Source organism: Tursiops truncatus, chromosome 7 (genome assembly GCF_011762595.2).
Source record: "Tursiops truncatus isolate mTurTru1 chromosome 7, mTurTru1.mat.Y, whole genome shotgun sequence".
Classification (NCBI taxonomy): Eukaryota; Metazoa; Chordata; class Mammalia; order Artiodactyla; family Delphinidae; genus Tursiops; species Tursiops truncatus.
In genome coordinates, this window is record NC_047040.1 from 87,345,360 (window position 1) to 87,357,660 (window position 12,301).

General features: G+C 35.0%; 2 long non-coding RNA genes across 6 annotated transcripts in view; one reads left to right on the forward strand and one right to left on the reverse strand.

Annotated features, from left to right (window-relative positions):
• The window catches only part of LOC141279201 (uncharacterized), a 69,100-nt gene extending 60,191 nt beyond the window's left edge, over nt 1-8,909 (forward strand). For 4 of the 5 annotated variants that reach the window (XR_012333131.1, XR_012333130.1, XR_012333132.1 and 1 more), the window contains 2 exons: nt 3,478-3,546; nt 8,873-8,909. This is a non-coding gene — a long non-coding RNA (uncharacterized lncRNA). Of the gene's footprint in view, nt 1-3,477; nt 3,552-8,872 lie in introns of those variants that run through there. The other variant, XR_012333133.1, reaches the window with a different exon arrangement.
• Nucleotides 104-12,301, reverse strand: part of LOC109548371 (uncharacterized) — a 64,741-nt gene continuing 52,543 nt past the window's right edge. Inside the window, exon 4 of the long non-coding RNA XR_002174452.3 lies at nt 104-2,050. This is a non-coding gene — a long non-coding RNA (uncharacterized lncRNA). The remainder of the gene's footprint in view (nt 2,051-12,301) is intronic.

Consider the following 12,301-nt stretch of genomic DNA (forward strand, 5'->3'; position numbering starts at 1 on the left):
ATTGTATGGCTGTAACACAACTTGTTTACTCTTTCAATAGTGGATGGACATTGGGTTGTTTCCAGTTTGAGGTTATTATAAATAAAGCTGCTATACACAGTCATTTACAGATTATTTTGTAGGGGAGTATTTTATTTCTCTTGGGTAAATACCTAGGAGCAGAATGTCTGGATCATATGGTAAGTGTATATTTAACTTTAAATAAAAAACTTCAAAACTCTTTTCAGAGTAGATGTTCCATTTTGCATTCCCATCAGCAATATATGAGAGTTACAGTTTATTTCTGAGTGTTTTACACAAAACATTGATTACTTTTATCATCATCAGATAATACAAGAGAACTATTTCTATTTAGTTGATGAAATATTTCTATAGGAAGAAAAAACTGTGGGGACTCAAGTTGAGAGTAAACATATAAAGGCCATTAACAATGTGTGTTGTCTATGCTAAAATAAAATAATATATCAACAAATAAAGACAATATTAGGGCAATTTTTACATCTTAAATTAACAATAATTATTTTATTAGGTTTTTTTTTTAATTCACCAAACCTCAATAGTTTATGTCTGATACTCAATCCACTACTATATCAAGGAGACACTTAGAAATGTATCTTACTGTAGATAATAAACATTGTAAAAAGCTTTTTCCCCTGATTCTGGTTCTTCACTCAGGATTTAATGCCTTTTTGATTGTGAGATGACTCCATTGTTTGTCTTCCTAGTTAGTTCTCTTTCTTTCAGCACGAGACAGCACAGTAAAACTTGAGAATATTTTTCTCTTATCTTTTGTCTTCTTTCCTAAACTTTTATTATTAAAATCTACACTGATTTATTGCCATCTGCTCTATTTCCATTTCCCATTTCAGATTCTATTTTTTCTTTTGCTAATCAGTTCCCACAAAAAATGACTCAAAATTCTCACACACTGGAAGTGGAATTTGTTTACTAGAAATTTGCAGTTAAATATTGTTCTGCTTTTCCATGACTTACCAGGGTACCAGGGTACATCTAATTTCAAAGAGGCAAGAGAGATGTAAATTGTGCAGGACTGATTTATTTTATTCTCACTAAGTTATTTATTCAAGGATTTTGTTTTTCTCTGTACTGTTGTCACTAAATAATTGTTGATTTGCTCATCTTATATTTTGAGAAGATATGCAAAGTATTTTTTTAAGAAAGGACTATGCCCTGATTACTTCAATCTGAAATGGTTTCAACTCTCAGATCTGTGTCTTACTCTACCATTTACTAGATGTTGCTTTGAAATTTATCACGGTCCTCTCAAAGGAATTTTGAAAGGCCACTCTGTGCATGCCTTTGCCTCCAAGCAGTGTCACTCCTAATTACAGGAGGCAGTGTGGCAAGAATCATTTGTTAGGGACAGATGAAACCATGACGTATAACCAACCTATAACTTGCCCTCGTCATCAATTGAGCACTAGTTGCATAAATTACTTTTACTGAGTTCAGTATACATTTTATTAGTGCTGTTCCCCTTCTATTGCTCAGAATGCATATTGCTAACCTATTAAGTAAAATCACTTATAGATGTAAATTTTTATGACTTTTTAAATGTTATTGTATGGCTTGTTAATTGTTAAAGTGGTAAATAGCTCCTAGAAGCTCATAGGTACTAAATTATATTTTGTAGCCCTTAGCATTTAAAGAAAGAATTTATAAGATATTTGTCAAGCTAAGAGTTTTGTAAACTTGCTGCTTTTTAAAAAATTTTTATTTATATTTTATTTATTTTTATTTTTAGCTGCACTGGGTCTTTGTTGCTGTGTGCAGACTTTCTCTAGTTGCAGCAAGCGGGGGCTACTCTTTATTGTGGTGTGTGGGCCCCTCATTGCAGTGACTTCCCTTGTTGCGGAGCACAGGCTCTAGGCGCGTGGGCTTCAGTAGTTGTGGCACACGGGCTTAGTTGCTCCACAGCATGTGGGATCTTCCCAGACCAGGGCTTGAACCCATGTTCTCTGCATTGGCAGGTGGATTCTTAACCTTTGTGCCACCAGGGAGGTCCAAACTTGCTGCTTTTAATATATAACTGTACAAAAGAAATTTGGGTAGTTAGAAGATAATACCAATGCCACATTAAATGGTCACTGTCACAGAATAACAAACATCTTCTTTCTAGTAGATTAGGAAAGAAAAATATTATGAAATAGAAGGATTATGAATTTTAGCTACTGCTACAAACTGAAAATATAGCTTTCTAGGTCATTATACCAAATCTATGCTCCTCTGTAGAGGGCTGCTTACAATTCCCATTTATTTAAATATTTATTGTAGATACGTGCAGTGATTTTTTTTTTTTTTTTTTTGGCCGCACCATGCAGCTTGTGGGATCTTAGTTCCCTGACCAGGGATTGAACCCAGGCTCTTAGCAGTGAAAGCACAGGGTCCTAACCACTGGAGCACCAGGGAATTCCCAAGCAGTGATATTTTTGAGCTATTTTGGCTCTTACTACTGCATGTATTACTCATGACATAGTAGCCACAGTACCATAATTATAGAATGAATGAAATCAAAGCTTATAGCAGTTTTTGATATTGAATTCCCTGGTCATCATTGAAGGGTTGCCATTAGATTTAACTCTAGATCCTTTTAAAATATGACTATCTAGTTTCCAACTATTGACTTACATTCATGAGAGCAGAGGCCCAAGTCATGTGTTTTTTTAAAAAGTGACCCAGATTGACATGACATGCCCACTACATTAAGAATCTTTTTATCCTTCTAGTTTATAATTTATAACTAGGAAAACCAATATCCAGAATTTTAAAGAATTTACTCAGTGTCAAAGAGCTAGTAAGAACTAAAATTAAAATCAAAAGTATGTTGACTTCCTGTTATACCCATGAGGTAAAGGACAGGCAGAGCAGTCTCCAATCAAAGCCATAATAGTACAGGCAGAGTGAGCATCAGCCTTTTCCCAATCCACAGATCCTTCCAGGCAGTGATGTTAATGAATAGAACTGGCAAGATAACACTCATATGGAAATACATGTATTAGATTGCTAGGGCTTCAGTAACGAAGTACCACAAACCGGGTGGTTGAAATAACAGAACTTTATTGACTCACAGTTCTAGAGGCTAGAAATTCAAAATCCAGGTGTTGGCAGTGTCAGTTTCTTCTGATGACTGTGAGGGAGAATCTGTTCCATGTCTCTCTTGTAGCTCATCGTGGTTTGCTGACCATCTTTGATGTTCCTTGGCTTTAGATGCTTTATGCCAATTTCCATCTTCATGTTCACATGGCATTCTCCCTTGTATGCTTGTCTGTTTCTGTGTCCAAATTTCCCCTTTTTATAAGAACACCATTCATATTGAATTAGGGCCCACCCTAATGACCTCATTTAACTTATTTTAAATATCCTATTTCCAAATAAGGTCATATTCTGAGCTACTGGGTTAGAGCTTCAACATGTCTTTTATGAGGGTCATAATTCAATACACAATTGTCTTCACAGAGACCAGAAGAGAAGGAGCAGCTCAGCAGACTAAGAAGCTCTCTCCTAAACACAGGATCACCCTTTACAGTAAGTTCAAATTATTTACCTTCATAACATGATCCTTTCTCTGAGGTACACAGCCCTTGAAAACTTCACCTTAGCTCTTTCCCAAAGAGGGACTGTTGAGAATCCTGTAGTTCCTCCTCTAATTATTGTTTATTTAATTTGTGCTTAAAAAATAATATCATTAGTGTAATGCGGAAGTTTAATTACTTGGGTAATGAGTAGTCCAACTTGAAAGAAACTTTCAAACTTCATCCATAAAATAACTAATATGGGCTTTTCTCCCTTATTTGTGTGGTTGTTTTCTAGTTAATTTTCATTCTCCATGAAGTCTATACACTCTCTACAGTTTTGTCCAAAATCCATTAATTTAATCCATTGTGTTTACAAGTTAACACTTACACCTAACACTTATGCCTCTCACTTTTACTGTATAATAGTCTTGCTTTCTGAACACATTGCCTTTCTATTAAACACACATTACTGCTTTCACCTTGTAGAGTAGAAATTTTTCCTTCTCTTCATCTAGAAATATTGTCTCTCTTCTTGGAATTGCTTTTCTCCCAGCTCCACATATTTGGTTCCCCTAAAGAATACTGTGTTCTCACTTGATTCTACTCAAGAAAACCACAAAGGATTGGCCCAGGATTTTTCATCTAGATTAACTGGAGTCCTACCCCAGGACTTTTGAACTTGACACTAAATATTCTGTCATTTAGTGTTTCTCCACTAACAAAAATTATATCAACATCTATCAGTGGCAGTGTTTTTCCCAATATTATTTAGGAAGTTTTCCGCTGATAATAGTAGAAAATTAAACTCAAAGGATTTAAATAACAATAAAATTCACTGTTGTAACCCAGTGCAGCTCTAAGGTATGTTAACGCAGCAACTCAATGATCTTTTCACAATTGTTTCCATTCTATTACCCTTGAGGTTGCCTGCAGCTTTGGGCTTGCCATAAAATGGTTGTACCAGTTCAGTGCATCTTACTCAGAAACTATGCTATTCAGAAACAGAAAGAAATCATTTCCTCCATTGTGTTTAATTTTAAAGACAAGGAAAACTTTTTAGAACCACCCAGCCAATTTTTATCACATTGTCTAAACTAATCACTGTCAAGGGAATTAATACCAACATAGTTGGCTTAAGGCCAATCAGGATTAATTTTCTAAGGCTGAGAATAGAGCAGTTTCTCCTGATGTTCATGGCCATGCAAAAGAGAACATATACTTCATCAAACTGGGATTGTTAACAAGGAAAAAAAAGAATAAATGTTGGGTAGATTGTGAAAATTCTATGTTAACCCTTCAATATAGAGAAAACATACATGTGTTGAAACAATGCAGCCATCACAGAAAGACAATGACCTGGCAGTTTTGAGGACCCTCCTTTCCAATTTACCCTGAAGTCCAGTTGCATTTCTTTTTATTCTACAAAAAGTTTGATGTTGTTGTTGTTTATACTTTATTGGATTCCCTGAATATAGAAATGCTTCTTTTTGCCTTTAAAATAGGATTTCTGTCACTTGTAACAAAACTAATATACTTTACCATATTGTAACTTTATCGATGTGATATTTGTATTTGTCATTTTTTTCATGGCTGGAAATTTTCTTCCCAATTTTATTAGAAGTAAGGCTTCACACCTTCTACCAATTTACTTACACCCAAAGAAGTCCATATATGCCTTGAAATTTGCTGATCATTTCATCAGACTATCTCATGAACATGTTTCTATTTCTACTATAAAACTAATGTGGATTTTTTAAATCATTTTCAAGTGTGATAATCTTACCAATTCTAATTGCCTGTTTTGATTATTTATGAGTTTAGAAAAGCTGTTGGTAAGTCATGTGAGAATCATCATCTTTGATCCAAAAAAGAACATGACCTAAATAACCACACCCTCTACTGAATATTTTCATTTCATTCTTAACTTGCTGTATTATACAATTCACAGTTTTACATTTTCAATGTTATTAAGTCATTATCAAAATACAGCACTTCTACTTTATTATTCTTATAAATGGAATGAATTTGACCATATAAACTGTAAGTGTTAAGCTGTTAATGGTCTCCCATGGGTCTCATTTCTTACCTGTGAACCTTCAGTGATTTGCTTGGGGTTTAGGTGAAGCAAATTTTGCAAATTATGCTTATAAGCATGAAAGTTTTCCTATGATCTTCTCTATGTCTACCCTAGAGTTGTGTTATTTAAAGGCAGGGAAACTTCTTAGATGAACAATTGTTTTGACCCTTCTTTGCCATGTGACTTTCATTTGATTTTTTTTTTTTTTTTTTTGATGAATTCACCTTATGCTGCTGATTACAATTCTAGAGAAGATGATAGGAAAGACAAAGTTCATTATCAGTGCCTACCTGGGATACATACCTGCCCTGTCCCTTCCTACTCGTTTTAGCATGCAAACCATTTACCCTATTTCTTTAACCAGACTGCTCTGCTGACCTTTGGCCCTACCTTCCATTAGGGCTCTAGACACTTTCATACTGAAACCTACCAAAATACACCTTGCAAACTGTTTAAGATAAAAGGCTTATTTTTTGACTTTTTAACTGAGACTTCTATTAAAAAGTCCTCATATTTAAGTTAGAGAAGAGGTGGAGAGTGGCCTAATGATACTTAACAGTATAAGGATTTTGGATCAGAGAAGTTCTTGTTGATGATTGATTTATAATATTAATTTGTTATATAAACTTTAAAAATAAAATAAGGCTTAATGGCTAAATGAACAATACCTATTTGAAGTAAATACATAAATAAGCCATCTTGACTTATTAGAAAAAAAGTCAAAGAAATAAACTGACAATCATCACAGGAAATTTAATTAATTGTAACGCTCAGATGAGGCAGAAATTTCGGAGTTAAAGTATCATTACAGTAGCTTCTCTTAGGCCAGAGGTCTGTAAACTATAGCCCACTGATCAAATCTGACCCAACACCCATTGTATTTATTAAAATACAGCCATTCCATCCATTTACATATTGTCTACAGCTACTCCCTTGTTACAGTGGCAGAGTTAAGTTGCTACTGTGACCATATGACCCACAAAGTCTAAAATATTTACTATCTAACCCTTTACAGAAAATGTTTAATGATCCCTGTCATAGGTAAACCTCTATCAGACTCAAAATATTGTAGAACTACTGAGCTGGTATGAAGGCATAATTTGAATAAACATATGTTATAGGATGAATTGGGAGCCATCCTTAAAGGAATACAACCAGCAAAAGCTTGATTTGTCAACAAGAGGAGGCTGTGGACTATGTCATACATTATTTGACCTCAGTGAAATTTAGAAAGCCATACAGTCCTCCATAGCTTTATTTCCTTGATCAAGCTAGGGCAAGTAGTGTACAGACTAACATGGTAAACATAAAATTTCTCTTTCCATTTATTGATGATGCCACAAAAGCCACAGCTATCTGAAGTTGCACTATTCTTGAGGGCAGATGCTTGTTGCTACAATGACTATGGTCTGTGTTTGCAAAGTAAAAAGAGTATCGTTGGAGGAGGTGGTTGAGGGAATGTAACCACCAGTTGACCTGCAAGGATAACCAGAGACTCCTCACCCCCTGCCCTGTCCTTGGAATGTGTGTTTTGTCTACCCTTCCCACATTAAGATATCTTTCAAGGACACAGCCTTGAGTGAGTAATGTGTTGTTGAGGCACTCTGGACTGAATACATGACTGAATCCCATTAAGGTCTCTGTATAAACTTTTAAGATTCTGGTGTGCAGGTAGAGAGATCTGCTTGTCTTGAGATCACCCAAGACAAGCTTAGTACATAAGTTCCCTTGCTTATTAAACCTGCCACCTACCAATTTGGAGTGCTCTGTCTCTTTCTTCAGTCTCTCCCTGGGGCCAGTTTCCAATTTCATCCAGAGAACTCTCAAGGTTGTGAACCAACAAATACCAGATCTAAAACTAGCAGAATAAATCTACAAATGAGAGTCTTTGTTATACAAACCTGGGTTTGTACAACTTGAGATAGTGTTTTCCAGGAGACGACTGAAATACATGTTAAAGTGGGAAGAGACTGGGATTAATTTTCATTGAGGGGATAGTTGAAGATAACCATTTCAAGAAGTTTGGTGGTGAATGAGAAAAGAGAAGTTTCGGAGGAAATTAGGTCAATGGAAACTATGGGGTTAAAAGGGAGACTACAGCACATTTTCTGTATAGAAAATTTTGTGTGCTAAGAGGATCACTGAAATGACTGGCCAAGGAGTCCAGGCTGCCTAGAAAGAGTGACAAAGGAGAGAGGGAGTAGATTTGAATATCATGTCCTTCAAACATAACACAACAGTGGCATAGACCTATCTTGTTATTTCTAAGAAAAGCCTTAATGAGAAGATGACTATTCTGCAGGAGAGTTGACACTCCCTTTCACAGAATTCTACAATCACTTATCTTTCCAATATAATTTTAAAGGCTACAAAATCTATAGATCAAATGTGTTAAGACGAGCTCTATTTTTGGGACCAACCTAGATGAAGGTCAAAAGTTAACTCTATAACTTCATTTTATATCTTATACAGAAGAATTCTCAACTTCTTGTATAAAGAGCCAAGCACATATTCCTACTAGAAGTTTGATGTACAAGTCTCCTGAGCTTGAGCTTGAGAAGACAGTGTACATTTTATAATGTCCAGGAGATCACGGTTTTCACCTACTAGAAAAAAAAAAAAAAGATCTGGAATTAAACACTTTGTGAATTGAGTACACTTCTTCAGAAATTTCCAGACAATAGTGACAGCCACCTACTGCTTTGTGCAACAGTAATCAGGTTGATTTAGATATAGTCATTATATCAGCACACATAAAGAGAAAATACATGCATGTAAAAAAGATTGGACTACAGCTACACACTTATTTTTTCTTTGAAAATGAAACCGGTTGGCAGCCTCACCAATAAACAGTGCTCAATGCTGTCTTAGTCTTCTGGTTTGAGTTTCGGAATGCTGAGTCTTATGGTAATTGCATATTACATCTACATACTTCAAATGAGTTTATAATGGCTATTATCATCAAAAGGAATAAGAAAACAATTAACCATGATTAGCCTTTTTATGTGAAGAGTTATCTCCTTATTTTGGCATTCAGTGTGCAATCATTTTGAAATTAGCTATGAGTTTGAATAATTTTATTTATTTATTTTTGTATTTTAATAGTGTAAGAACAAATGAGTTCCTCAATCTTACGGGTTTCTATAAAAAGTAGAAAATGCTAGCTGTGTTTATTAAAATATAAAACCCATTTCCCTAACTAGTTTAAAATAAAACAGAGAAAGAGACCAAAAGAAATCTTTCTGTTGTTTATTTCTAGTTCAATTTGAAACTGATCCAGTTTGAAATAAGTACGGATAAATTCATTATTGCACTTTATATACTCCTCCAAATGATTAACTATTGCTACCACACGTCCCTTTCAAAGGTAAATGTTCTCCGGTAAGAGAACAAAGACATGACTTGGTAAGCACACATTGATGATATAGTTGAAATTTCAAAATATTACCTTCTTGCTATATTGAGATATTGTACATATATATGTTTTATGTTATACATATAGTAAGAGTATGCATTTTGTCACAGAGATTCCTAAATGTTATGGAAAAAAAGAAGGAAAATTTAAAATAGTGACTGTCCACAGATCATGGCCAGATTCCCTCTGTTAGCTGTTGAATTACTGGTGCATTGACTGCCTTGCCTGTGGGATGTATTTGAGTCCTGTAAATAATGACTGGGAGTGAGATCTCAGGGGGACTGCATGAGCTGTATCTGAACCCTCCAGATAATGACTGTGCAGCCAACACACACAGTTCTTAAGGAGAGTTTTCAGGTCCTTGGAGAGCTAGCCTTCTGCTCTGTGCTAGCCTAGCTGGCTTGGAGAACTGCCAGTGGCCATGACTGGAGTATCCTCTTAGAATAGAGGACTGCAACTTTGGAGTTCTTTGGATGGTTGTAAATTACAGAGGGCTAAAGAAATTCTCTAGGGATTCGTGTTTTGTTGAAAGGATGGTAGCAGCACTTGCCCCCATACATACACTAAAAAAAAAAAAGAGAGAAAATGTAGCATAGAAGTTGACTTTTAAAAATTAATTTAGGTTACAGAAAAGTAAATTGGGATTTGTCGTACATGATACTAAGTACAGTAAACTATGTATGAATAAAGACATTTCCTTACGTTATATTCATCTGTTTAGTCTGATGACTATGTCCACGATTTCCCATTTGCCTACTCCTTGTTATTCCATATTGAAGAATTTCAGAAGCAGATTCCTTAAAATACTTGAAAGAAATTTCAATATAAATATGCAAAGATTAAATGTCATTGTTATTTTCCAGAAGTGGAAATCTTTGGCAAAATGTATTCCCAAGCAACCTTTCTTGCTTTGTTAAATGATTTACTTTTCAGAGCTAGGGCAAGAGATTATTCTTTCATTATGGTTCAATAAGAAAATCTTCCTTTCAACATTCATAAATGACCAAATATATAGATTTATGAATAACAATGAGCCTTATTTTATATTTAATATTGGAACTATACTTTGAGATATATTTGACTCCTAATCTACATTGTTTTCTTCACATCTCTAACTTTCTTATAAGGAAGGCCTATTTAAATAGGCTATCTTATAGGTAAGGTCTATTATTTATTCCTTCAAAACAAACTTCTGCCCTCTACGACATGTACCTCTATTTTTTAACAACTCAATTGAGGTATAAATTACAAACCACAAAATATAACAATTGCTAGACAAGTTGTTTTGGTAAATTAATAGAATTGTACAGTTTTAGAACATTTTCATAACTTAAAAATGTTTCCTCATACCCATTTGTGGTTCATCTCATCTCATACTCCTATCCTTAGGAAACCAGTGGTCTGCTTTTAGCCTCTACAAATTTGCCTTTGCTAGATATTTCATATAAATGCTATAGTACAATAACTAGTCTTCTGTGTATGGTTTCTTTCACTTAGCATGATACTCTTCAGGTCCATTCATGTTGTAGCATTGTGGTAGACAGAATAATTGCCTCACAAAGATGTCCATATCCTAATCCCCAGAACCTGTGGATATTTTATATTATATGGTAAAGGAGAGTTAAGGTAGCAGGTGGAATTAAGTTTACTGATCAACTATCCTCAAAACAAAGAGATTATCCTGGATTATCTAATGGCTTCAAGGTTAATCACAAGAGTCAGAGTGATGAGATGTGAAAAAGATTTCACTGGCCATGGCTGGCTTTGAATATGGAAAGGGATCACAAGGCAAGGGATGTGAGCCATCTCTAGATGCTGGAAGAGGCAAGAAAACAGATTCTCCCCTAAGAGCCTTCAGAAAGGAATGTCAATACTGTGAATTTTAACCCAGTGAGACCCATTTCAGATTTCTCACCTCCGTAAACTGTAAGATAGTAAATTTCTGTTGTTTTAAGCCACTGAATTTGCAGTAATGTGTTATATCATGAACAGGAAAGTAATACTAGCATGTATCAGTATTTTGCTCCTTTTTAAAAATTTTTATTTTTATTATTGTGGTAAGCAAACAAAACATGAGATCTACCTTTTTAACAGATTTTAAGTGTAGAATATAATTTTAACCAAAGCTAGAGCGTTGTCTAGCAGATTTCTAGAGGTTAATCTTCTTGTATAACTAAAACTTTATACCTGTAGATTAGCAACGCTCCATTTGTCCCTACCCCCAGCATCTGGCAGCCACCATTCTGCTCTTTGCTTCTATGAGTTTGACTGCATTAAATACTTCATATAAGAGGCATCTTGCAGTATCTGTCCTTCTGTGACTGGCTTAACGTTCCTAGCATGATGTCCTCGACATTTCATCCATGTTGTCACATACTGCAGGATTTCCTTCTTCTCTAAGACAGAAAAAATGTTCCACTGTGTGTGGATACAACATTTTCTTCATTCATTCATCCATTGATGGACACTTAGGTTGTTTCCATGTTTTGGTTATTGCGAATAGGGCTGCAAGGAACACGAGAATCTCTTTGAAATTATAATTTCAATACTTTTGGATGAATACCTGTAAGTGCAATTGCTGAGCCATATTGTAAGTTCTATTTTTCATTTTGAGGGAGAACTTCCATATTATTTTCCATAACATTTGCATCATTTGGCATTCCCAAAACTGTGTGCGAGTGTTCTGATTTCTTCACATCTTCACCAACACTTGCCTTTTGGGATAATAGGCACCCTAAGAGGTATGAGATGATATCTCATTGTGGTTTCCATTTGCATTTCCCTGATGATGACTGACGTGAGCATCTTTTATGTATCTGTTGGCCTTATATGTCTTCTCTGGAGAAATGTTCCAGTTTAATTGCCAATGGTGGTATGTTGCTAATATAGACCATGTTTTGTAATTTTTGTCACTTGAGTATTTGGGTTGTTCACAGCTTTAGTTTTAAGCTATTATTATTAGCTTCTATGAATATTTGTGTACACGTCTTTATGTGGACATATTTTTTGGTTTCTCTTGGTTTGACACCTAGGATTGATTTTGGGTCATACAGCAAGATTATGTTTAACTAAAAAGTTAAAAAGAAATTGTCCAACTGTTTTCCACAGGGTTGAGGCCATTTTATATTCCCATCAGCAATATGTGAGGATTAGTGGGTCTCCACATCCTCACTAACACTTGATATTTTTCTGTCTTTTTTTATTACAGTCATTAGAGTGAGTGTGTAGTGAAATCTCATTGTGCTTTTTTCTTTTTTGTAGTCAAATACACAA